The following is a 27,799-nucleotide window of genomic DNA, read 5'->3' as shown; positions in this document are numbered from 1 at the left end:
AGTTTGGCTTATATATACCAGTCAGATAAGGGGAGGATCAATACATTTAGATGCAAAAAGCCCTTGTTGGTCAATTTAACAGAGAAATCAATTCAAGGAACAATGCAGACATTGCTTTATTCTTATTGAGGTTTATTTGATTGCCAGAATATTACTACCTTTCCACAACATTGTCAACACATTTGTTCAGGAAGTTGTTGCATTAATGATGTGTTGCCTTTGCACAAAGAGGATTCTTCCCGGTGGTGTTTGACATTTCCATTTCTTTAATATTCCGATTATCCCTGACTGCAAGGGCAAATATCACAGGCAAATATCAGAGAGGAGAGAGCGTATGCTTGCCTAGTACCCTTGTGGAGTGGGAATACCACAGATTCCTGGCTATTAATCCATATCTGTTATCACAGTTTTCGTAAATTGTACATGAATCTGGGAAGCTTATAGCTGTTTGGCTCTGAATAGGTTTTCTTGGAATTTAGACAGAGCAACTCTTAATGGTCACTCTAAAATGCCAACCGGACAGGATGTTATGCTGTTTACAAAGGCCCGGGAATTGCAATTTGCAGAGAGAACTTCAGTAAAAGAAAGTGCAGCAAATATCCCTCTTCAGAAAATGAGACAGGGATAAACCAGGAAATTATAGACCTGTCAGTCTTCGATTTTTACAAAAGCAAAATACTGCAGATGTTGGAAATGTGAAATAAGAACATGCAATGTTACAAATACTCAGGGGTCAGGCAGCATCTGTAGAGAGAGAAACAGAGTTAATATATCAGGTCGATGACCCTTTGTCAGAACTGGAAAGGCCATCAACCTGAAACATGAACTCTCTTGCTCTCTCCACAGATGCTGCCAGTCTTCAGTTTTTGTTCTAGAATCTATAACACGTGCTGAAATTACTAAACACCTGGATAAACATGAGTTAATCAGGCCCATTCAGCACAGATTAGCAAATGGCAGTCTCAGCGGATCAGGCAACATCTGTGGAGAGAAAGCAGAGTTAACGTTTCGGGTCGATGACCCTTCGTCAGAACTGGAGAGTGTTCGGAAAGAACAGATTCTTAACAAACACTGAAAGGCGGAGGGGAAGAACGAACAAAAGGGAAGGTCTGTGATAGGTTGGAAGACAGGCGAGATTCGAGAGACAAAAGGGATGATGTTCTAAATTGAAATGGTAATGCCAGGACTTAGAAAAAACATTAGTCAAGATAGGGTGTGAATGGCTGTCATTGGAGAAAGAAAGAAAGAGGCTCAGGGGGCAAGGGGAGGGGGGGGAGGAGCCAAAGATTGGCAGCGGCTAAGCTCTGAAATTGTTGAATTCGATGTTGAGTCCAGAAAGCTGTAAAGTGCCTAAATGAAAGATGAGGTGCTGTTCCTCGAGCTTCTATGATGTTGTGCTTCCATTACCTGCACTGGCATGGCCGGTTAATTCCAATATTTGGGATTTCCATCCAGCACCCATTCAATATGATTTGCCTTTCTTTTTCTTTGCTGTTTTTGTAATGTTGGGAGCAATTCTTTAAAAATGGATTTTACATTTAGCTGAAATGGACCTTTAAAGGCACAGGGCTGAATTTCTTGACTGCCGTAATTTCAGCAGACCTCGGGTGGGTGGATTTTATGCCCGTCTCCTCCCATCTCAGGTGTTGGCGTGGAGGTGGAGGGGAATCACTGGTACTTTATTGTAGCATACGTAGGCCCACAGTGCTGGATGAGTATTATTTTCTTAAACGCAGTGCGAGGTGATCCTCCCCTTTCATGCCAGGAAAGTGCCTGATGCACAATGAGCGGGCGGCAGCCCTTTAGTGGTTGCTGGTGCCCAACAATGAGGCCTCGGTGCTTCTGATACATCCTGAGGGTGTTTGCAGAACACCAGAAAATGTTAGTTTTATCTGGCAAGGCCAGCTGACTTGGATGCGTGAGGCCAGTGGCAAAATAAGCTGCAATATCACTCCAATAGCATCATAGAGATTTCAGCACAGGAAGAGACAATTTGACTGACCAGGCATTCAAGTCTCTCAATATAACTACGTCCACATCCCGATTAATCTGAAAGCATTGCTGCTGCCCCGGAATGTTCCATGGAATATATGTAAACATGCCAGTAATATAAATTTTTAAAAGCTTGCATACCAAAGCGCCTTTAAAAACAAATAAATAGTCCTCTTGATTTGTTGCTGTGAGCAAGGAACTTGCTTAGTAATTGCTCTGTGCTGTGAGAAATCATGTTTTCCTCAACAATTCCTGCACAAATTTATTGCACCAACGAGAAAACACATCAACTTGTGACATAGTGCTCATCATGTAAAACATCTTCGAATATTTAACAAGAATGAAGCTTTAAGAGGGGGGACCAAAAACACAGTTAAAGAGAAGGGTTTTTAGATGGTGGAAGACAGGGAGGAGATAGAGAGACAAACTGGTTTAGGAAAAGAAGCCCAAAGGTCAATGATGTCATAGCTAAATGATCAGACTCTGACAGTGAACTGCAGGAAATGAGGAAGAAGCAGTAATCCAGAGTAAGAGGAGCAGTTGTTGTTGACATATAGTTAGAGATCACCCAGATAAGGTGGAGCAAGGTAGTGGAGGGAGGCATGATGGATCAAATGGACACCTTCTGTGCTGTATCAGTCTTTGATTGCATAAGCCCAGGGATCTTGAAGTCTATTCGCTGGGGCACAGATGATAACTGCAGCTTGGCAAGGATGTGGGTGCTGGCCATGTGGCACTTTGTGCAAGAGAGGATATGCTTATAGAGTTCTGGGATTAGTTTGTGAAGAGTGAAGGCAGTGTGGCTGGCAAAGAGAGGATTGGAGCGATAGAAATCCATTATAATTGTCATCACCTGGGCAATAATCGGGGGGACAGATCACCCAACCATTGTAGAGCCCACCCAATTTTCATCGCATTGATTTCAAGGCGAGTTCTACAATGGTTAGGCGATCCGTTCTGCCAGATTACTCAGAGGTGATCAAAGCATGTATTCGGATTTCAGCAGTGGGATGGGAGAAGTAGCTTCATGAATGGGCAACATTGGAAGAATGAGATATTGGTAACGGACCAGAAGGGGATAGAAAGTTCAATTTAGGGTCAAGCAAACAGCCAAGATTGCGCACCACTGGCTTTTCCCTGAGAGGGCACTTGGATAAATTGCTGAAGGTGGCAGCCAGTACTGCTTCAGTGCTGGCAAGAGTTGAAAGGGTGGTTTTTGGTCTTGTTAACATTGAACCAAAGGGCATTGTTAATCATCCAGGAGTTGATGCTGGACTTCTGTGAGAAGGAATAGCAACAGCACAACAGGAATAGATTTAAATGAGGTAATTAATATTTATTTGGATGTACAAATGCAGTTGCAAATTTGAAAAAACGAGCGAGCCCTCAAGCTACTGTGATGCATTGAGATGTAAAAAGGTAGTGCGAGGTATTTTTAGACATTGTGAGCAGCTTTGGGGAATTCTAAGGCATTGCAAGTATGGTGAAGCACTATGTGGGCGCTGAGACATAATGAACTCTGTGATAAATAGCAAGTAAGAATGAAAGACTTGCGACTTTTATGACCACCTGGACTCCCACAAACAGCAGTGTGGCATTGACCAGATAATTTGTTTTGCTTATGCTAATTGAGGGATAAATATTGGCCAGGGCACCAGGTATAACTGCCCTGTTCTTCTTCGAAATAGTGCCATGGGATCTTTTACGTACATTTGAGAGGGCAGACGGGGCCTCGGTTTAACATCTCATCTGAAAGACGGCACCTCCGACACTGGAGGATATGGCACTGGAGTGTCAGCCTGGATTTATGTGTTCAACCCACGACCTTCTGACTCAGGCGAGAGTGCTACCCACTGGGCTACAGCTGACACTGTAAGCCACAGTGTGCTGTGAAGCACTCAAGGTGCTACACAAAGTTGCGAGTTATCGGCAAGGAGTAAAAAAAAGAGGAAATATATGGCACTGTGAGACACACGAGGTCAACAAAAGAAAAATGTTTGGGGATTCTATACATCACCTGTGCTCTTTGCAGATAGAACATATGAACAGCATAGTTGCTACACTTTGTTTGCACCCAAATGACATTATCAGCTTCATCAAACCAAGGGCCAAGCAGTATTTTTTTTTAAGTTATTGAACTGAATTTCCTGGATCGGTGTACAATGAAATAAATGCCAAAATAAATGTCAGTACTTACACCAACATTTCCTGACAATCTCTGGAATGTAAGAACCGGAGTAAACAAGCAGAAATCAGAATATACAATCGTTGCCCAAGGAAACGCAGAACGCCCAGGAAAACGCAGAACTTATGCCATATTCCTTCTACAAGTCTCTCTTTACCCATGACAATTTAAGTCTGAACCTATCATTTAGGCACATCAGGCAAAGCATGTTCAAGCAAAGATGTACTGATGAGGTTTATCAGGATGTTAGCAGGGATGAGGGACTTCAGTTGTGACGAGAGGATGAAAAAGTTCAGACTGTTCTCCTTGGAACAGAGACGGTGAAGAGGTAACCTAATGGAAGTTTTCAAAACAATTAGAGGTTTTGATAGAATAAATCAGCAAAAAAATCTGTTGAGTAGATGAATAACTAGAGGTCATAGACTGAAAGTCATTGGAAAATGATCTAGAGGGGAGAGGAGGAGAATTTTTAACACTCAGAGAGTTGTCAGGATCTGGAATGCTCTACCTGAGAAGGTGGTGGAAGCTGATTCTATAAATAATTGTAAAAGGGAGTTGGACAGGTACTTGAGGATGAGGAACTTACAGGGTTACGGTCAAAAAGGGGAAGTGGGACTGAGCACGACTGCTCGTTCAAAGAGCCAGAACAGGCACAACAGGCCTAATGGCTGCCTTCTGTGCTGTAAGTTTCTAAGATTCCAAGAGATGCAATCATGGATGCATTCAATTTTTTACATAACACATCCTGCTGCCATAAAAAAGCTTTCAAATATATCGAAAATACTCTCAGTCAGGAAACTTTAAAAAAAAATCACAAAAAAGACCGCTGCAAAGCTCCATAGTGGCTACATTGTGGGCTTAAATATATATATATATTTTTTTTAATTAGTTCCTGGGACGTGGGCATTGCTGGCAAGGCCAGAATTTATTGCCCATCCATAATTGGCCTTGAGAAAGTGGTGGTGAGCCGTCTTCTTGAACCGCTGCAATCCGTCTGGTGAAGGTACTCTCACAGAGCTATCAGGAAGGAAGTTCCAGGATTCTGACCCAGCGACGATAAAGGAACAGCAATATGTTTCCAAGCCAGAATGGTGTGTGATTTGGAGGGGAACGTGAAGGCGTTGGTGTTCCCATGCACCTACGACCCTTCTAGGTCTAGAGCATCTCCTTCTAGGTGGTAGAGGTTGCGAGTTTGGGAGGTGCTGCCAAAGAAGCCTTGGTGAGTTGCTGCAGTGCATCTTGTAGAAGGTGCACACTGCAGTCACGATGCACCAGTGGTGGTGAGAGTGAATGTATAAGGTGGTGGATGGGATGCCAATCAAGTGGGCTGCTTTGTCCTGGACGGTGTCGAGCTTCTTGAGTGTTATTGGGGCTGCACTCATCCAGGCAAGTGGAGAGTATTCCATCACACTCCTGACTTGTGCCCTGTAGATGGTGGAAAGACTATGGGGAGTCAGGAGGTGAGACACTTGCCACAGAATACACAGCCTCTGACCTGCTCTTGTTGCTACAGTATTTATGTGGCTGGTTCAGTTAGTTTCCAGTCAATGGTGACCCCCCAGGATGTTGAAGGTGGGGGATTTGGCGATGGTAATGCTGTTGAATGTCAAGTGGCGGGGGTTAGACTCCTGCTTCTTGGAGATAGTTATTGCCTGGCACTCGTGTGGCACGAATGTTACTTGCCACTTATCAGCCCAAGCCTGAATGTCGTCCAGGTCTTGCTGCATGTGGGCATGGATTGCGCCATTATCTGAGGAGTTGCGAATTGCACTGAACACTGTGCAATCATCAGCCAACATTCCCACTTCTGACCTTATGATGGAGAGAAGGTCAGTGCTGAAGCAGCTGAAGATGATTGGGCCTAGGACACTGCCCTGAGGAACTCCTGCAGCGATATCCTGGGGCTGTGATGATTGACCTCCAACCACCACAACCATCTTCCTTTGTGCTAGGTATGACTCCAGCCAGTGGAGAGTTTTTCCCCTGATTTCTATTGACTTCAGTTTTACTAGGGTTCCTTGGTACTACACTCAGTCAAATGCTGCCTTGATATCAAGGTCAGTCACCCTCACCTCACCTCTAGAATTCAGCTCTTTTGTCCATGTTTGGACCAAAGCTGTAATGAGGTCTGGAGCTGAGTTGTCCTGGTGGAACCCACGCGGGGCATCGGTGAGCAGGTTATTGCTGAGTAAGTGCCACTTGATAGCACTGTCGACGACACGTTCCATCACTTAGCTGATGATTGAGAATAGACTGATGGGGTGATAATTGGCCAGATCTAAGGGTTAAGTCATGATAGGAGAGCCCAGACCCATGTCATGCTCCTCCTGTGCTATGTGGGAAACCAGGGGCACTACCAGTGCCCCTGACTACTAGGTGTGTGGGATGTGTACCCAGCTGCAGCTCCTGACAGACCGCATTGCGGTACTGGAGCTGTGTATAGATTCACTCTAGAGCATCCACAATGCTGAGGATGCTGTGAATAGCACATTTAGTGAGTTGGTCACACCGCAGGTAAAGGTTGCACAGCCAGATAGGGAATTGGTGAACATCAGGAAGAGCAAGGGAAGGCAGGTAGTGCAGGGGTCCCCTGCGGTCACCTTCCTCCAAAACAGATTCACCGTTTTGGGTACTGTTGAGGGAGGTGGCTCATTAGAGGAAGGCAGCAGCAGCCAAGTCCATGGCGCCAGGGGTGGCTCTGCTGCACAAGAGGGCAGGAAAAAGAGTGTGAGAGCTAGCGTGATAGAGGATTCTATTGTAAGGGGAATAGATAGGTGAGTCTGTGGCTACAAACGAGACTCCAGGATAGTATGTTGCCTCCCTGGTGCAAGGGTCAAGGATGTCTCGGAGCGGCTACAGCGCATTCTGGAGGGGGAGGCTGAACAGCCAGCTGTTGTGGTGCATATAGGTATCAACGATATAGGTAAAAAATGGGAAGAGGTCCGACAAGCTGGATTTAGGGAGCTAGGAGTTAAATTAAAAAGTAGGACCTCAAAGGTCGTAATCTCAGGATTGCTACCAGTGCCGCGTGCTAGTCAGAGCGGGAATTGCAGGATAGCTCAGAAGAATACATGGCTTGAGGAATGGTGCAAGGGGAAGGGATTCAAATTACTGGGACATTGGAACTGGTTCTGGGGGAGGTGGGACCAATAAAACGGGACGGTCTGCACCTGGGCAGGATTGGAACCGATGTCTTATGTGGAGGGTTTGCTAGTGCTGTTGGGGAGGGTTTACACGAAAATGGCAGTGAAATGGGAATCTATGCAGGGAGGCAGAGCGAATTAAAAAGGGGGCAGAAGCAAAAGGAAGGAAGGAAAAAAACAAGAGTGGAGAGCAGAGAAATCAAGGGAAAAAATTAAAAAGGGCCACATTACAACATAATTCTAAAAGGACAAAGAGTGTTAAAAAAATAAGCCTGAAGGCTCTGTGTCTTGATGCGAGGAACATTCGTAATAAGGTGGATGAATTAACTGCGCAGATAGCTGTTAACGGATATGATGTAATTAGAATTACAGAGACATGGCTCCAGGGTAAGCAAGGCTGGAAAATCAATATCCAGGGGTATTCAATATTCAGGAAGGATAGAAAGGAAGGAAAAGGAAGTGGGGTAGCGTTACTGCTTAAAGAGGAGATTAACGCAATGGTAAGGAAGGACATTAGCGTGGATGATGTGGAATCTATATGGGTAGAGTTGCCAAACACCAAAGGGCAGAAAATGTTAGTGGGAGTTGTGTACAGACCATCAAACAGTAGTAGGGAGGTTGGGGATGGCATCAAACAGGAAATTAGGGATGCGTGCAATAAAGGTACAGCAGTAATCATGGGTGACTTTAATCTACATATTGATTGGGCTAACCAAACTGGTAGTAATACTGTGGAGGAGGAGTTTCTGGAGTGTGTGAGGGATGGTTTTCTAAACCAATATGTCGAGGAACCAACTAGAGAGCAGGCAATCCTAGACGAGGTCTTGAGTAATGAGAGAGGATTAATTAGCAATCTGATCATGCGAGGCCCCTTGGGGAAGAGTGACCATACATGGTAGAATTCTTTATTAAGATGGAGAGTGACACAGTTAATTCAGAGTCTTGGTTCCTGAACTAAAAGAAAGGTAACTTCGATGGTATGAGACGTGAACTGGCTAGGATAGACTGGCAAATGATACTTAAAGGGGTTGACAGTGGATAGGCAATGGCAGACATTTATAGATCACATGGATGAACTACAACAATTGTACATCCCTGCCTGGCGTAAAAATAAAAAAGGGAAGGTGGTTCAATCGTGGCTAACAAGGGAAATTAGGGAAAGTGTTAAATGCAAGGAAGAGGCATATAAATTGGCCAGAAAAAGCAGCAAACCTGAGGACTGGGAGAAATTTAGAATTCAGCAGAGGAGGACTAAGGGTTTAAGTAGGAGGGGGAAAATAAAGGATGAGAGTAAGCTTGCAGGGAACATAAAAACTGACTGCAAAAACTTCTATAGATATGTGAAGAGAAAAAGATAAGTGAAGACGAATGTAGGTCCTTTGCAGTCAGAATCAGGTGAATTCATAATGGGGAACAAGGAAATGGCAGGCCAATTGACAAATACTTTGGTTTTGTCTTCACTAAGGAAGACACGAATAACCTCCTGAAAATACGAGGGGACGGAGAGTTTAGCGGGAAGGGGGATCTGAGGAAAATCCTTATTTGTCAGGAAATGGTGTTAGGGAAATTGAAGGAACTGAAGGCCGATAAATTCCCAGGGTTTGATTGTCTGCATCCCAGAGTACTTAAGGAAGTAGCCCGAGAAATAGTAGATGCATTGATGGTCATTTTTCAACATTGCTTGGACTCTGGTTCAGTTCCTATGGATTGGAAGGTAGCTAATGTAAACCCACTTTTTAAAAAAGGAGGGAAAGAGAAAACAGGGAATTATAGACTGGTTAGCCTGATATGGGTGGTGGGGAAAATGATGGAGTCAATTATTAAGATGTAATAGCAGTGAATTTGGAAAGCAGTGACAGGATCGGTCCAAGTCAGCATGGATTTATGAAAGGGAAATCATGCTTGACAAATCTTCAAGAGTTTTTTGAGGATGTTACTAGTAGAGTGGATAAGGGAGAATCAGTGGATGTGGTGTATTTGGACTTTCAAAAGGCTTTTGACAAGGTCCCACACAAGAGATTAGTGTGCAAAATAAAGGCAATAAAGGGAAACAAAAAGAAGGCAAAAGCAAAAGACAGAAAGGAGATGAGGAAAAGTGGAGGGCAGAGAAACCCAAGGCAAGGAACAAAAAGAGCCATTGTACAGCAAAATTCTAAAAGGACAAAGGGTGTTAAAAAAACAAGCCTAAAGGCTTTGTGTCTTAATGCAAGGAGTATCCGCAATAAGGTGGATGAATTAACTGTGCAAAAAGATGTTAACAAATATGATGTGATTGGGATTACGGAGAAGTGGCTCCAGGATGATCAGGGCTGGGAACTCAACATCCAGGGGTATTCAACATTCAGGAAGGATAGAATAAAAGGAAAAGGAGGTGGGGTAGCATTGCTGGTTAAGGAGGAGATTAAGGCAATAGTTAGGAAGGACATTAGCTTGGATGATGTGGAATCGATATGGGTAGAGCTGCAGAACACCAAAGGGCAAAAAACGTTAGTGGGAGTTGTGTACAGACCTCCAAACAGTAGTAGTGATGTTGGGGAGGGCATCAAACAGGAAATTAGGGATGCATGCAATAAAGGTGCAGCAGTTATAATGGGTGACTTTAATATGCACATAGATTGAGCTAATCAAACTGGAAGCAATACGGAGGAGGAGGATTTCCTGGAGTGCATAAGGGATGTTTTTTTTAGACCAATATGTCGAGGAACCAACTAGGGGGGAGGCCATCTTAGACTGGTGTTGTGTAATGAGAGAGGATTAATTAGCAATCTCGTTGTGCGAGGCCCCTTGGGGAAGAGTGACCATAATATGGTGGAATTCTGCATTAAGATGGAGAATGAAACAGTTAATTCAGAGACCATGGTCCAGAACTTAAAGAAGGCTAACTTTGAAGGTATGAGGCGTGAATTGGCTGGGATAGATTGGCGAATCATACTTAAGGGGTTAACTGTGGATGGGCAATGGCAGACATTTAGATGGACTACAACAATTGTACATTCCTGTCTGGCGGAAAAATAAAAAAGGGAAGGTGGCTCAACCGTGGCTATCAAGGGAAATCAGGGATAGTATTAAAGCCAAGGAAGTGGCATACAAATTGGCCAGAAATAGCAGCGAACCTGGGGACTGGGAGAAATTTAGAACTCAGCAGAGGAGGACAAAGGGTTTAATTAGGGCAGGGAAAATGGAGTACGAGAAGAAGCTTGCAGGGAACATTAAGACGGATTGCAAAAGTTTCTATAGATATGTAAAGAGAAAAAGGTTAGTAAAGACAAATGTAGGTCTCCTGCAGTCAGAATCAGGGGAAGTCATAATGGGGAACAGAGAAATGGCAGACCAATTGAACAAGTACTTTGGTTCGGTATTCACTAAGGAGGACACAAACAACCTTCCGGATATAAAAGGGGTCAGAGAGTCTAGTAAGGAGGAGGAACTGAGGGAAATCCTTATTAGTCGGGAAATTGTGTTGGGGAAATTGATTGGATTGAAGGCCGATAAATCCCCAGGGCCTGATGGACTGCATCTCAGAGTACTTAAGGAGGTGGCCTTGGAAATAGTGTATGCATTGACAGTCATTTTCCAACATTCCATTGACTCGGGATCAGTTCCTATGGAGTGGTGGGTAGCCAATGTAACCCCACTTTTTAAAAAAGGAGGAAGAGAGATAACAGGGAATTATAGACCGGTCAGCCTGACATCGGTAGTGGGTAAAATGATGGAATCAATTATTAAGGATGTCATAGCAGTGCATTTGGAAAGAGGTGACATGATAGGTCCAAGTCAGCATGGATTTGTGAAAGGGAAATCATGCTTGACAAATCTTCTGGAATTTTTTGAGGATGTTTCCAGTAGAGTGGACAAGGGAGAACCAGTTGATGTGGTATATTTGGACTTTCAGAAGGCTTTCGACAAGGTCCCACACAAGAGATTAATGTGCAAAGTTAAAGCACATGGGATTGGGGGTAGTGTGCTGACATGGATTGAGAATTGGTTGTCAGACAGGAAGCAAAGAGTAGGAGTAAATGGGGACTTTTCAGAATGGCAGGCAGTGACGAGTGGGGTACCGCAAGGTTCTGTGCTGGGGCCCCAGCTGTTACACTGTACATTAATGATTTAGACGAGGGGATTAAATGTAGTATCTCCAAATTTGCGGATGACACTAAGTTGGGTGGCAGTGTGAGCTGCGAGGAGGATGCTATGAGGCTGCAGACCGACTTGGATAGGTTAGGTGAGTGGGCAAATGCATGGCAGATGAATTATAATGTGGATAAATGTGAGGTTATCTACTTTGGTGGTAAAAACAGAGAGACAGACTATTATCTGAATGGTGACAGATTAGGAAAAGGGGAGGTGCAAAGAGACCTGGGTGTCATGGTACATCAGTCATTGAAGGTTGGCATGCAGGTGCAGCAGGCGGTTAAGAAAGCAAATGGCATGTTGGCCTTCATAGCGAGGGGATTTGAGTACAGGGGCAGGGAGGTGTTGCTACAGTTGTACAGGGCATTGGTGAAGCCACACCTGGAGTATTGTGTACAGTTTTGGTCTCCTAACTTGAGGAAGGACATTCTTGCTATTGAGGGAGTGCAGCCAAGGTTCACCAGACTGATTCCCGGGATGGCGGGACTGACCTATCAAGAAAGACTGGATCAACTGGGCTTGTATTCATTGGAGTTCAGAAGAATGAGAGGGGACCTCATGGAAACATTTAAAATTCTGATGGGGTTAGACAGGTTAGATGCAGGAAGAATGTTCCCAATGTTGGGGAAGTCCAGAACCAGGGGACACAGTCTAAGGATAAGGGTTAAGCCATTTAGGACCGAGATGAGGAGGAACTTCTTCACCCAGAGTGTGGTGAACCTGTGGAATTCTCTACCACAGAAAGTTGTTGAGGCCAATTCACTAAATATATTCAAAAGGGAGTTCAATGAAGTCCTTACTACTATGGGGATCAAGGGGTATGGCGAGAAAGCAGGAATGGGGTACTGAAGTTGCATGTACAGCCATGAACTCATTGAATGGCGGTGCAGGCTAGAAGGGCCAAATGGCCTACTCCAGCACCTATTTTCTATGATTCTATGTTTCTATGTATTGGGGTAATGTTTTGACGTGGATAGAGAACTGGTTGGTGGGCAGGAAGCAAAGATTGGGAATAAACGGGTCCTTTTCAGAATGGCAGGCAGTGACTAGTGTGGTGCTGCAGGGTTCAGTGCTGGGACCCCAGCTATTTACAATATACATTAATGATTTAAATGAAGGAATTGAATATAATATCTCCAAGTTTGCAGATGACACTAAGCTGGGTGGCAGTGTGAGCTGTGAGGAAGATGCTATGAGGCTGCAGGGGGACTTGGACAGGTGAGGTGAATGGACAAATGCATGGCTGATGCAATATAATGTGGATAAATGTGAGGTTATCCACTTTGGTGGCAAAAACAGGAAGGCAGATTATTATCTGAATGGTGACAGATTATTAAAAGGGGAGGTGCAACGAGACGTGGTGTCATGGTACATCAGTCATTGAAGGTAGGCATGCAGGTACAGCAGGCAGTAAAGAAAGCAAATGGCAGCTGGCCTTCATAGTGAGGGGATTTGTTTATAACAGCAGGGAGGTCTTGCTGCAGTTGTACAGGGCTTTGCTGAGACCACACCTTGAGTATTGTGTGCAGTTCTGGTATCCTAATCTGAGGAAGGACGTGCTTGCTTTTGATGGAGTGCTGTGAAGGTTCACCAGACTGATTCCCAGGATGGCAGGACTGATATATGAGGAAAGATTGAATCGGCTAGGCTTATACTCACAGGAATTTAGAAGAATGAGAGATGATCTCATAGAAACGTATAAAATTCTGATGGGACTGGACAGGTTAGATGCAGGAAGAATGTTCCCGATGTTGGGGAAGTCCAGAACCAGGGGACACTGTCTCAGGATCAGGAGTAAGCCATATAGGACCGAGATGAGGAGAAACTTTTTTACCCAGAGAGTTGTGAACCTGTGGAATTCTCTGCCATAGAAAGTTGTTGAGTCCAGTTCATTGGACATATTCAACAGGGAGTTTGATGTGGCCCTTAAGGCTAAAGCGATCGGGGATATGGAGAGAAGGCTGGGCTTGGGTCCTGAGGTTGAATGATCAGCCATGATCATATTGAATGGCGGTGCAGGCTCGAGGGGCCGAATGACCTGCTCCTGCACCTATTTTCTATGTTTCTATGTTTTTGTGGACAAGATTACCTGGGCAATTTTCCTCATTGTTGGATTGATGACAGTGCTGTAGCTGTACTGGAACAGCTTGACTAGAGGCACGTCTAGTTCTGGAGCAGAAGTCTTCAGCACAACAGCCGGGATGTTGTCGGGCCCTTAGCCTTTTCTTGATATCACATGGAGTGAATCGAATTGGCTGAAGACTGGCTCCTGTGATGGTAGGGAACCTCAAATGGAGGCCAATATGGATCATGCACTCGGCACTTCTGGCTGAAATTGGTTGTAAATGCTTCAGCCTTGTCTTTTGCACTTACATGCTGGGCTCTGCTATCATTGAGGATGGGGATATTCATGGAGCCTCGTTCTCCTATTAGTTGTTTAATGGTCCACCACCATTCACGACTGGATGTGGCATGACTACAGAGTTTGAATCTGATCCATTGGTTGTGGGATCATTTAGCCTTGTCTATAGCATGCTGCTTCCACTTTTTAGCATGCATGTAGTCCTGTGTTACAGCTTCCATGGTTTGGCACCTTATTTTTAGCTACACCTGGTGCTGCTCCTGGCATACTCTTCTACACTTTTCATTGAACCAGGGTTGGTCCCCTGGCTTGATGGTAATGGTGAGGGATATGCCAAGCCATGAGGTTACAGATTTTGTGGTGGAATACAATTCTGCTGCTGCTGATGGCCCACAGCGCCTCATGGATGCCCAGTTTTGAGCTGTTAGATCTGTTTGGAATCTATCCCATTTAGCATGGTGGTAGTGACACACAACATAATGGCTGGTGTCCTTAGTGTGAAGACGGGACCTCGTCTCCACAATGACTTTGCGGTGATCGCTGCTACCAATGCTGTCATGAACAGATGCATCTGCGACAGGTAGATTGGTGAGGACGAAGTAAAATATGTTTTTGCCTTGTGTTGATTCTCTCACCACCTGCTGCAGGCCCAGTCTGGCAACTATATCCTTCAGGACTTGGCAAGCTCGGACATTGAAGTCCCCCATCCAGAGTACATTCTGTGCCCTTGCTACTCTTAGTGCTTAAATCTATACCCGCACCAAACTGGCGTAAATGGAGGAAATTCGCTTGAGCTGCTCTTTAGCGTGGGACGAAGCTATGTTAATGAGAGACACAACATTTCATGGAATTGGTGCAAACTATCGAGGAAGGCGTACCATAAACATCAGTGTAAGGGAGGAGGCTCATATGGAGCATTAACACCGGCATGGAACTGTTGGGCCGAATGAGCTGATTCTGTGCTGTAAATACTTTGTAATACTTTATAAGTTATGCTAATTATACTTATTCATGCTAATTAGTTTTGCTTGCATGCAAAATCATCCAATCCATAGTTGAAGCACAAAAGAATATATAATTAGGCCTTCTGCCTATGATAGCCAGTCGAATCTTTGATGTAGCTAGGTACATGTAGAAAACGAGTTAGTTCAGTGTATGCTTAGTTTGTAATTATTTGATAGGGCAATGAAACACAAAAATGTAACCTATCCGAAGTGTTTAAAGGTACACTGACAACAACCAGAGAAAATACTTCACTATTTATCTGGTTAACTATATTTGGAAAGTATCAGGGCTAGAAATTCGGTTGGTTCGCGCCACCCATTAGCGCTCCAGCGCCGTGCTGTCAGTGCCTGCTGCAAACTTCACTGAAGGTATGGCGGCAGTGCTGAGAGTTTGCGCTGCGCTCACTAGCACCGCCCACTCAGTGATGTCACCAAGTGTGTAACAACCTAGTAGTGCGCATTTTCAAAATTCAGGGTTTGAAATTCGTTTTCTTCTGCCACCCGTTACCGCTGGAGAGCAGCAGCTAATGGGGGCTATGTCCTTACCGTCGGCAGCAACCGGGTTCCTTGGATCACGGTAAATTTAGATGGCTGGTGGGGGCGGAGCCAAGACGTACCGGTGCGTACTCTGCCGCCACCTATGTGGGGACATCATCGAGCATGCAACGCTCCCTTGCCGCCACGGCTTCAAAATTAGGTGAGTATGTTGGCCTTACCGGCAGGCATCCGTATAGCCTGTGAAAGCTGGTGGGACATCGGGGATCCTGGGGTGGTAGCATCCAGAGATCAAGGTAAATGGTTATGTTTAATTTTTTTACCATTTATGTATCAATGTGACCAGTGGGGAAGTGTGGGTGTGGGTGAGGGATAGTGTCGGAAACGTTATTTTTCATCTCTAATGCCGGCAGCCAACCGTCGGGAAATTCGATACGCCTCCTGAGATGCCGTTTCGTTGGCTCCCAAGGATGAGTGTGCAACACCACTTTTAGCGCTGCTCTCTCATCTTTGGGCGCTAAAACTGAACTTTGCAGTTTGAGGCGGCACCAACTGCCTGGCGTTAAAATCAGCACTCAGCTGGTGTCACTGCCTCAAAAACGGCGGGACCCAATTTTGACCCCTCAGTCTTTCGCCTGTTGTAGTGCCTGGCACTGAGACCGGCAGGGGAAGGCAGTCGGTCCAGCGATGGTGCCGGGCAATATCATCCGGAATGCAAGGTAAGTGCTGAAATTTCACTTTGTCAACTTTTATTTATTTGTTGCAGTCATGGGGATACGTGGGTGAAGTTTATTGAATTTTTCAAAAGGATTTTTTTTTTCATCCTCGTGCCAAAAATTGAGTAGGCCTCCTGCATTATCACTCCGTTAGCACTCGAGGAGTGCGGAATGCTTCCCTTAGTGCTCCACTCTCCTCTTGGGATGATAGAACTGATTATCTCACTTTGAGGCGATAGACATCAGCCAGCGCTAAAGGTAGCGGCCCGGCAGCGTCACAGCCTCAAAATAGCCCTCAGTGCTTCAGTTTTGTGATTTTAAACCATCCCAAGTATCACAATAACAAATTGAATGCAATCCACTCCTCAGGTTAATTTGCATGATTAATCAGGATCAACCTTTTCCTTCCTTGTCATCAGTAAATCAGTTGATGTTTTCTAGTTTCCAAACATTCCCACATGCTCTGCAAAGCCATGAACTGTATTCTGTGGGGAGGGGAGTGTCATTTTTGAAATCCAATTTTCTAGCAGGCAGTGGGGTCAAACTCATTTATTTTGAATCAGGATTAAAATCTGAAATGACAAAATAAAATGTTTGGATTTTGGCAAGAATGAGGAAATGTGACTGTTGATGAAAGTTAAGGCCACCGATGATTTCAGGTGGCCGATTGACCAGATGCTTGCAGATGAGGCCCGGGAGTTCAAATTGCCAAGGTCAAGAAGGGAAGTTGGGCCGAAAATTTGGTTGGAGGGTTCCTGAGGCGCTAGTGTAGGGCGGCAGCTAAATTTGACAGCGGATATATTTTAGCGTCCGGAACAGCAAAATTCAGTTTTTGTGTCTTGACAGCGGAGTGGAGCACAAAGCAAAGTCCACATTTCTCTTAGGGCGCTAGGCTGGGTGTGCAACTGAATATCCGTTGCTAAAGAGCCGGCTTCGGAACGAACTAAGAGAGGTCTCCCTACAAACAAAAATCAGAACAAAAAGAAAATAAAAAAAAAAACACAAAAAACATTCCCTGTACGTTATTCACCTCAAATAAAGTAAAATCGCAAAAAAAAACCCAAAAATCTTTTAAATCACACTTACCTCATGCAATTATTCCTTCCCTTAGTGCCCCGGGACAGCTCTGCATGCCAGCTTTCTCTGGCGGTATCACTGCGGGGCACTACGGGTGCAGCGCAAACCAAATGTTACTTCTGTGTCAATACCGGGGGCATTGTACACCGGACCGATGCTCCCGGGTGATACTGTTCAGTGCCGCCGGCACCGGCACATGGCTGCAAACCCTGTAGCACCCCTTGGTGTTCACCTCACTTTACCCCCCACTCAATTCCCGCTCTGGGTTAAAATCGGGCCCTTTACTATCTACAATCAAAATGAAGAGAAAGAAACCTGCATTTTATTGTGTAGACTTCCTTTTCTATATTTTCCCCATTTAAGTACTGGCAGTAAACTCAGTATTAATACATTCTGACACACTGCTGCAGCTGACAGTCCGGGAAGGCAAAAGGAAGCAATTTGCTCCAATATTTATAGATCTCTCCGAATTCTGAAAGTGAAGAAACCAATGAAAATATATTTTCAGCTGAAATTATTTTACAAATTGCCTGATTTTTGGGTTTCATCAGGAGCACGGAGCATTGGTCTGCCTTAGTAAACTGCAGCAAAGCTGCATCAAACACTTGGGCCTGTTTGGGGGATTATTTCCTTTCGATGTTATGTTCACACATATGGAATAATATTCTCATCACGTTGTATATAAAACAAAAAGCTTACATTTGTCAACTGATTGTGATTATGGGCAATCTACTGGTTTGTTCACAAATTTAATATAAATGGTGACCATGGCAGATCATTGCCAAACTATTTGGCGGAGGTGGGGGGGGGGGTTGGGGGGGAGGAGTTGGTCAATGCCAGAAGCGCAAAGAGGCCGATAGCAAATCGGCCATCCGTTTTCCACAGCACCCGATTTCCTTTTCCATTGTTATCAGCAATGGTTCTTTCTGGTCCGATGCATTCCTGTCTTCCTAAGTAAATAGAAGTACAGATAGGAGGCAGTTTAGCAAAGGGGTAAATGAATAAGATTCAGAGAGCAAAGAAAAGTAAGGGGGAGAAATTCGGGGCGGTTGCGTCTCCTGGGTTTGCAAACGTCTTTGCGCCCAGGCGCAGCGCTGCAAACGACTCCCTCAAATTTCTGCAGGAGTTTAGCGGTGGTGGTAAATGGTAGCGCATCACCATGTGCAGCGATCCATTTTCGCCCCAGAGCCCTCCGATGTGCCCCCCCGATGCCCATGACAGCTTCAGGGGACACCGAGCAGACTGTCGGCCTCTCGCGGGGCGATAATTAAAGTGGAGGTGGGGAATTGAAAAAAATGGCTAACTTACTGGTCGAGGAATTCTTCCTGCTCGATCGCAGGGTCCGTGCCATGATCTTGCAGTGTGGCACTCCGCTTGTGTGCCAGGCTGCTGCCACAGCATCCCACTCCCTGGTGGTCCAGCGATGGTCCCATTTCTCAGCTTTAATGAAGGGGAGGGCCCTGTCTACATGGTAGCGCTACGCATCTCACCCCTCATGGAGTCCTTCTTTAGAGTTGCAAAATTCGTGGGAAAACCCCCCCAGTGTTTGGACTCATTGGAAAGGAAATTTAATTTGGAACTATCTACCAGAAAGTTTGAGATCCTACAGTGCACATGGAAGAAACTATGAGTTTTAATCGAATTTGGGATTTATAATTTCCATAACACAATTTCCCGTCTAATAAGGATATCCTTCAGTTCCTCCTTCTCACTAAACCTTCGGACCCCTGGTACATCGGGAAGGTTATTTGTGTCTTCCTTTGTGAAAACAGAACCAAAGTACTTGTTCAATTCATCTGCCATTTCTTTCTTCCCCATTATAAATGAGTTTGTACTCATTGGAAAGGAAATTTCATTGGGCACTATCTACCAGAAAGTTTGAGATCTTAAAGTGCACATGGAAGAAACTAAGAGTTTTAATCGAATTTGGGATTTTATAAGGCAGATTGGGTCTGTGTGGGAAGGGCCAAGAACTAAAGGAGAACTATCCTTCAAAATAACCATTTTGAATAATGAAACTGTCTGGGGTATTGAAGCTAAAACAAATTGTCTGGGGAAATTGTGTAAACTCAAAAACCCTTCTCCCCAGGAGACATTAACATAACAACAATCAACCCAGAGATAGCCAGCCATCACCTTGAGCAGAAAATCCATTCCAGCACATGCATAATGACAATGACACATCCAGCCCGCATGGAAAACCAAAACCTAGTCAGACATTGCAAATGCCAAAGCTAATTTTTCCATCAAGAAACAGATTCAGAAGATCGACACATCCGAGACAGGTTAACATTTAATGAGCCCGCCAAAATATGACAAAGAGATATCAAGCCTGCCAAAAATTGAACAAAGAATCGGGGCTGATTTGGTGCGAAGATTAGAACTGCTCCAAAAATATAACTGGGGCCCTATTTTAAACGAGAATAGGAGCATCAGGTGCATAACATCAGAGAGCATCAAGAAGGGAGGAGAAAGAGACTACCGCTGCAGTTGTAACAAGCCTCTCCAGCCTCAATGACACTACCGGGGCCACATTGCCCTGCTACCAAAAGGGAAGGAAAACATCACCATAGTGGCAGCAACCGACCACAGCCAACGTGGTACCATCGAAACACTACGATCGAACAACTCAGAAACAGAACTCCTCAAAGAAGAAACCAAATATTCGAAAGTATCCACTCTACAATCTAGGCCTGACGACCAACAGGTGAAAACATTACCTAAATAGACTTTGAAACCTTTTTTTAACGAAAGAAAGTGGGTACTTACCTCATAAGTCCAAAACGCACCCTACAGCATCAGCGGACACCACCCAACTGAAGATTGCGCAGTAGGAAGTCTTCTACGACGTTTGGGGTATGGCAAGCAGAACCTACAGAATCCAGCGAACCCCGCAATTGCAACCACCACCAACTACCAGTAAAGAATCGGTGAGCATAGTCCCTGTTTGCCCTGGAGTTTAACCTAGTCAGAGTTTGGCATTAGGAGCTGGGAGGTGTATTATTTCTGTAACCCCTTTGAATGTGTGATATAGTGTTCTGTATTCAAGTGATTATAAGTTTGACATTGTATTTTCTTGTCCTTAATAAAATTGAAGTTCTTTGCACCAAGCCAGTTGTCTCTTGCACTTTGTCACATTCCCCAAATAAATCCAAAGTCTAGAACCCAGGAGTGGGAGCGATTTGAGCCGCTCAGAAAGTCAGAGATGAACCTGACCTCACACACCATCCCTTACACTTCCAACCCACTCGCGCCCCACAGTGCTCTCGGCGATGGTGACCCGAATATAATTCGCGGGCAGATCTTCTGTGCAGGAACATCCACCCCGTGAATGTTACCACCCCCAATCGGGGCGCTAAGCAATTTCACCCCTTAAGTTTCTTTTGAGGTAATTGAGTTAAAGTGTCATAATGCGATTCTCTTTTCCATCAGCTTTCTTCACTTCTCTCCTGAAAGCTCTGATTCCAGCTAAGCCAACATACACACACACACACATTCCATCAGGAGGGCTGGGTCAATTTGTTCTTCCTTAACCTAAGGGCTTCAAAGCCAACTATAATGCACAAGTATTGTCCCAATGGAAATGAATTAATTCAGCACAAATAGGAAAAACATCAAGAAACATCTGTTCTATATATTCTAGTACTCACTACTTTTTATCCAGGAGACAATGTTACGAACTATGGCCTATATCTGAGCGCCAGCCATTAATGCTGTTATGCTGGAAAAAATGGCAGCCGCCACACTTTCAGCGCATGACACGGCGGCCGCCATTTTGGTAACGGGCAACGCACTGCTATTGACAGAGCTGATCCCTGAAATGTAAATGAGCAGATTGTGATGTCAATCGGTGTGCAACGTCTGATTGGACGCCACATCTCCAAACTTGGATCTTCTCGCTCTGTTTAATGCCAGGACCTCAGCGCACACAGCAAAGCGAGCATGAAGCAGTTCTGCAGAGTGGGTGATGCACTTAAAGGGACACACGCATTTTCAGGTAAGTTTGAATTTAAGCATTTGGACTGCTTTTAAAAATATTTTATTGAAGTAGTGGCTTGGTGCAATTGATGTTAAAAGTTTTTGAAATGTACAGGGAGCACTGCTAGATGCTTGCAAGGCGTCGGATCCTAAAGGAAGTCCTCTGAGAAGACAGAACTTGCTGGAGATATTCAGCAGGTCAGGCAGCATCCATGGAGAGGGAAATAGAGTTCATGTCTCAGGTCAAGATGCTGCCTGACCTGCTGAGTATTTGCAGCATTTTCTGTTTTTATTTCAGATTTCCAGCATCTGCTCGCAGAGAGAAGAGGAAGAATGCATCCCAGACAGCCGCATTCTAACCGGGATATCCAGGATGGAATCATCCACCTCCCCCAATCTCCTTCCCCCCCCGCAATCTCCTTTCTCCCCCCCCCCAATCTCCTTCTCCCCGCACCCCCCCCCCCAATCTCAATGTCAGTGAGCATAAAGTGAATCATGCTAGAGGAAGAGTAAGAGAGAGAAGTGTGAAATTAAATCAAAAGATGAAAGTGAAGAACCATCACCATAAATGGTTACCAGGAAGATTGGTGAAGATATGTGGTCCTCGCACATATTTTGTCAAGATGTTTGATCATGGACGTTAGGTTTGTTCACATTGATCATATTTTACCTATAGATGTGGAAGGAGTTGAAAGTTGGAATGATTCAATTATTTCTGACTCATCAGATAGTCTTATTACAAGTACAGTACAGTAGCATATCCTACATCAAATGTACTAGGAGCAAGTTCAAGAGAAAGTCAGAATTTAAGTCTGAGTCTGAGTCAGGCAGACAAACAGTCTGAAGTTGAAGAGAGTTCAAATGTCAATCAAGGGCATCCCTTGGAGGAAAATTCTCCTAAGGCTCAGCCTAGAATATGTCTAAGTTCAATACCAAGTTTGGGAAGTTCTGTTTGAGAGTGAAGGTATCCTCTTCAAAGCAGAAAACCAGTGATTAAGTTTGATTTGTAAATATGGCAAAATAAGTCCATATCTTTTGTTATGTATAATCATGCAAGTTATGTATGATGATTATTTTGTTGTAATTACTTCTTCATTAAGGAGGGATATATAGCTCCATCTTATGGACTTCTGCTCCACCTAGTGGAGTACTGTGGTAATGGAGCCATTGCTGTTTAGAAGAATAAACAGGTCAGGTCACCTGACAAGTTTCTGTGTTAACAGCCATCTTGAAGTCTGTGCGTTTGTGAGGTCGTAAGAATATATCACAAGTCTGACCCAAATAGCTGGGAAGGATGCAAGTTTTCTGAGACAGAATCTTACCCAAATGGCCATCCTATCTGCCAGCTGTTCTCAAACTGAAAGAAAAAGAGACACTTGCATTTATATAGCACCTTTCACTACCACTGCACGTCTCAAGGTGTTTTACAGCCAATGAAGAACTTTTTGGAGTGTAGTACCGGTTATAATGTGGGGAACACAGCAGCCAATTTACACACAGCAAACTCCCACAAACAGCAATGTGATAATTGTCATGAATCGAGACATGTTAACTGCTTGTACTATTACATATGATGTGCCACCAAAGGGCAATACTATGGAAAACTTGTACACCAGCTGTATGTTCACTAAGGTGTGCCACCAGAGGGCACTGCAGTGGGAGACTTGTAGGTTACCTGTACAGGTGTGCCAGGCCTAGTATAAAAGGCAGGCCACCATGTGTGATGATCACTCTGGAGTTATATTAAATGAACTAAGGTCACTGCAGTTCAAGTGCAATACTTTGCCTCGTGGAGTCATTATCAGAGCATCTAAAGACATAACAATAATGACCAGATTATCTGTTTTTGTTATGTCGATTGAGGGATAAATATTGGTCAGGATACCGGGGATATCTCCCCTGCTCTTCTTTGAAACAGTGTAATGAGATCTTTTACATCCACCTGAGAGAGCAGACAGGGCCTCGGTTTAACATATCATCCGAAAGACGGCACCTCAAACAGTGCAGCACTCCCTCAGTTGAAACTGGAGTTTCAGCCAAGGTTTTAATGCTCAAGTCCCTGGAGTAGGACTTGAACCCACAACCTTCCGACTCAGAGCTCAGAATGCTACCCACTGAACCACAGCTGACAACTGGGGGTGACAGACCTCTTGGGGGTCCATAGAAACTTTCCAGGGGGCCTGCGACCTGAGGTAATTTCAAGCCTGCTCGTCTTTATAAAACCAACACTGATTCAGTTCTTGCGAAATATTCTCAACAGCTGGGCCTGCCTCTTCACAGAGACCCACAGTTCTCACTCACTCACCTTGCAACCCCCTGCCGATCGAGCCGTTCCATTCCCTGGCGCCAGGACCCTGTGCACGGCACATAATCAGAGAGTCCGGGGGGCCCTTCAGACACGCATCTGAATGTATTCATGCAAACAATGTACCATCCCACAGTGCAGCTGTTGCAGAACATGTCAGCAGGGCAGTGCGGCACTGAGTCAAGCTTCCAGCAGCATCCCAGCATCTGCATGGATAACCATACCCTCACTCACCTTGGCCAGCCTGGTGATGGCTTTAAAAATTGTCCAGCACTATGTGGCTAATAGTAGTCATCTGTTGCTGTGTAGTGCCCAGAATTGGTGTGAGATGAAGGCACACCATCGCACTGGATATGTGTAAGTAAGTACCTGTTTACTTAAAAGTATTAATAAACCATTCTTTACATGCTGCACTTTCTGTTATAATTTAGATGGGGGTCTATGAATTCCAAACCATTTGCAAAGGCAACCATCAACCAAAAAGTTTTAAGAACCACTGGTTTATGTGTTGCCTTATACATTGACTGTCAGTCTGGTTAACCTTCAGGTGAAAATATTCCGGTTTATATTATGGGCTAGAAAATCGAGTAGGCCGTAAGCCTGCCGGTGCTACCGTGGGCCGAAGTTAACGGCCGGCCGCAATAATAGCACAGGCAGCACCTGTATTTTGGTGCTGCTTGCTGATTTAAGTTATCACAGCGCAAAATCTGAAGTGCAAGACTTGTTGGGCAAAATTGCCCCATGACCCGATTGGGGGCGGTAAACTTCCAGGGCCGGGACTTTTCGTGCCAGTCACGGAAGTCCCGACCTTGCCACTGAATTGGGCCATGCATCCCTCAAAGGAAGCGGAGCGCAATCTCCCATGCTCCACTTCCTTTGGGGGCAGGTCCTGGGGTGCTACTGGGGTGGAAGGTTGAGCACTATGTGGATGCTCCGCGGAGCACTGGTGCACTTCAATGCCCCCCCACTCTTCGATTAAAGAGGAGGGCCACTGCACACTCTGGATGGCCTCTGTGGCCTGCACTGCGCCACCAGCGCAGCGTGAGACCGGGCCTGCAGCCCGGCACCCAAGATGCCAGCTCGGGATGCTTGCCTCCTCCCTTTTAATTGCTGCTCCAAGAGCGGATGTCCAGCAGGTTCACTACCCTTGACATCCGCCCACGTCGGCACGCGGCAGTGAGGAGTTGCCATGCACGGCAATGACATAATCGCCGATTGCGCGGCAATTTCCCGGGAGGCAGTAGTGTCCCACTCCCCAGGTCAAAAACTGTCTTGCCCCCTGGAGGCTCTAACGGGGCTATAAAAAGGGGCAATTTCGCCTCCTTTGTTTCCGATGGCAGTCTCAGCAGGAGGCCCAATGTTGCGTGGTCTTAGCACCCCTGCAGCAAGGCATCATTCTCTTAAAGCTAACCTGTCATTTTAGAAAGCATTCTCAAGAACTTCAAGGGGGACTGCCTTCTAGAAATAAAAAATATTTAAAAATAAACAGTCTTACAGCCTCCTGGAAAGAATTTTTTTTAAATTCCAAAATGAGAATATTCAGCTATTCAAGCTGAACTGCATTCCGCATGTAAAAAACTGGTAAAAGTCCACGGGGCTGAAAATGCCCACTGCTGGAAACGGGGTTCACACATCCCATTTCTAGTGTTTTCATCGCTTGAATGAAATTCGGCTCTTTGGCTTTTTCTGGCAGATCGGAAGTCACTCATAATGGGGTCGGATATGCAGTGGTGAGCACACTAGAGGGGTGGAAGTTAGCAGGTGGATGTAGTGGTCGCCGCTGTCAGTCATCAGCACAGCTGCGATGATGTCATTACGGCACTGCGTCACCATGGCTCTCCCCTCTTCCCCTGACTTAAAGGGGAGAGCCTGCGTGGTTTTAAAACTTCAGCCCACTGGGTCACCAGGGAGGATTTTGGCCCCCCAAGAGAGGGTGCCAGGCTACCTGTTGATGGCCCGGCCAAAACCAGGGGCATAACTATCAGTGTAATATCACTAGGATATGCAAAGGCAGATGTAAGACAGTCACTAAAGGAATGCACAAAGATGATATTTTGATGTCATATTAGATGGATAGTTGTGCAAAGTAGGATTGGAAAGTTTGCTTTGTGGTGACTTTTATTTCAACATTGTGACCAAAGAGGACGCTGTGATGGTCAGTAACAGAGGGAAGGTAAGCTGTGAAACAAATATGGAAAGGGGAATTGGGGTTGTGGCCACTGTTATCGCAGGCAATTGGTCTCTCCTCCCTACTATATATAGTACATGAGAGTTCACTGCCCCAACTCCATACGGAGAGGATCACATGCTAGCTTGATCTCCGTAGATACGTCATAATAAACTAACATGGTGCTCTCTACCAATTGGCTTTTATACTCCTTGAATGCTGTGTCGCATTCTTCTGACCACTTCCAATGGACCTGTTTTTTCAACAGCTCATTCAGTGGATGCAAGACTGTAGCCAAATTTGGTAGCAACTTCCCATAATAGTTCAAAAGACCCAAAAATGATCGAAGTTCAGTGACATTCCTGGGAGTGGGTGCATTTCCAATTGCATCCATAGAAACATAGAAAATAGGTGCAGGAGTAGGCCATTCGGCCCTTCGAGCCTGCATCAGCATTCAACAAGATCATGGCTGATCACCCACCCCAGCAGCAACCTCCCCACGCCCCCTCCACACCCCCCGACCCCCCCAGCCGCAAGGACCACATCCAACTCCCTCCCGAACACATCCAATGAACTGGCATCAACAACTCTCCGCGGCAGGGAACCCCACAGGCCAACAACTCCCCGAGTGAAGAAGTCTCTCCCCATCCCAGCCCCAAACAGCCCCCCCCCCCCATCCCAAGACCGTGCCACCCCCCGTCTCCGGACCCACCCAACACCGGGAACACTCCCCACGCACCCAACCCGCCCCATCCCGTCAGAATCCTTCCCAAATGCCGAACACCCCCGGATGTCGAGCCCCCAGCCCTGGCCACCCCGGAGCCACGCCCCCGCGATGCCAACCACACCACATCCGCCAACCGCCATTTGCACAGTCAACCCGTCCACCCCACTCTGAACACTCCCCGCACCGAGGCACAGAGCCCCCAGGCCCGCCCCTCCAACACACTTCGCCCCCCCAGACCTCTGCTGCAATGTGGCCCCTCCCGTCCCCCGCCCTGGGTTTCTCCACCCCCCCACCTCCACCACTCTCCCCTCCATCCCCCACCCCCGTCTCTCCTCATCTTCCCTCTGCCTCCCCGCACAGGCTCCCACCTTGGGGGCGGTAATCTTCTGGGGCCAGGAATTTTAGCCCCCAGCGTGGAAGTCCTGCTCCCGCCACAGAATTGGCCTTACCACCCCTCAATGGAAGCGGAGTGCAATTTCCCTCACTCCACTTCCTTTGGGGGCAGTTACTGGGGCACGACTGGATGCTCCTGTGATAGCTGGACCTGGTGCTCTCCACTCTCTGTCCTGTGACAGTTGGAACTTTCCCTTGGTTGGATGTAAACCATCTTTGTCTACTCTGTGCCCTAACTACTCCACTGAGTTTTGAAATAACTCACACTTGTGAGCAGCCACTCATATTCTGTGCTTCTTTAGCCATTTGAGCACTTCATTCAATATGTTATTATGGATTTGCTTGTTTGGTGCTGAAATGAGTAAGTCATCTAAATAACATACTATCCCTTCAATACCTTTCAAAATCTGGTTTATCACCCCTTGGAATATGGCAGGAGCGGAAGACACTCCGAATGGTAGCCTATTAAATTGATATGGCCTAGATGAGTATTTATAGTCAAGCAAGTTGTAAGTAGGCATTTATAAGCTCCAACTTTGAGAAGATCTGACCACCTGTCAGCATTGTGAACACATCTTCTACATTTGGCAATGTATTGGGGAGATTATCCTCTCGAACTTGATTTACGGTGACTTTATAATCACCACACAACCTTACCTTATCATCTGACTTAGGTACAACAACAATGGGTGTGGCCCAATTACATAGACTTATCTTAGAGATAATGGGCCCAAGTTTCGAGCCGCGCCTAGAACGGCGCAGTCCCGACCTGGACACCCGTTTTTCATGCCACAAAGTGCGCCTAAAAAAACCCTCCGTATTCTCCACTTCCCTGCAGGTCCTCTGGCCCTCGGCGCAGCGCAGCAGGAGCTGTAGGGGGAGGAGCCAGGTCCCTGCGCTGAAAACAGTGCCGGGACCTCTGCACATGCGCGCTACAGTGGGCGCACATGTGCAGTAGCTCCAGGCGCCCGAAACTGTGTGGGAGGGGCCCGAAGCACGCAGCCCCTAGCCCTGGCCGAATGGCCTCACTGGGGCTGCGTGAATAAGGCTCCTCCCACGGCCAGCTCCTGCTTCCTCCCAACCCGACTCGACACCCGCTTCCCGCCCCCGGCCCCCGCCCCCGG

Source organism: Pristiophorus japonicus, chromosome 1 (assembly GCF_044704955.1).
Source record: "Pristiophorus japonicus isolate sPriJap1 chromosome 1, sPriJap1.hap1, whole genome shotgun sequence".
NCBI lineage: Eukaryota > Metazoa > Chordata > Chondrichthyes > Pristiophoridae > Pristiophorus > Pristiophorus japonicus.
The sequence above is the reverse complement of the archived record's forward strand: the minus strand, read 5'-3'. Positions refer to the sequence as shown.